The 480-nt window shown below is 47.9% G+C and overlaps 1 protein-coding gene across 1 annotated transcript in view; it reads left to right on the forward strand.

Moving 5' to 3' along the window:
• Positions 1–435: 435 nt before the first annotated feature.
• LOC119589433 (zinc metalloproteinase nas-15-like) overlaps positions 436–480 on the forward strand; it is a gene marked incomplete in the record, with an annotated part of 13039 nt that continues 12994 nt past the window's right edge. The window contains 1 exon segment of the mRNA XM_037938043.1: positions 436–463.

Here is a 480-nt window from a genome sequence, read left to right on the forward strand (position 1 = left end):
TTTAATGTTCGACGCCATTGTGGGACAGAACAAAGGAGAGAAAAAAAAATTCAAATAAATAACTTGCTCTCTCTGCAACCCCAAACATGATTATCTGATGTCAAGCTATTTTATTAGCTTTTACCTGGGAGGAGCCAGCAGAAAAAAAAAGTGGAATAAAAAAGCAAACTTTCTTTCCATCTTGAAATGTGAAAGGTGTTGCACACGCAATCACATAAGCAAAAACAGGCCAACAAAAAAAACGACGGAGATAACAAGAACGCACCAAATATAAGTCAGCTTTCTTCCTAACTCCTTCCTCTCCTCCTGAACAGGCCATCTATCTCAACCTGCTTCCCCGGCCTCCTGACCCTGCTTCTGAGGCCGAGGCCATGGTGGCGGCGCGCGGCTATATAAGGGAGTACCGAGGGCGACCGCGCCGAACTCGCACGGCTGTCGTCGACGCGACCCGACGGCGCTGCAAGTAGGAGGATCTGCGAG

Source organism: Penaeus monodon, chromosome 25, assembly GCF_015228065.2.
Source record: "Penaeus monodon isolate SGIC_2016 chromosome 25, NSTDA_Pmon_1, whole genome shotgun sequence".
NCBI lineage: Eukaryota > Metazoa > Arthropoda > Malacostraca > Decapoda > Penaeidae > Penaeus > Penaeus monodon.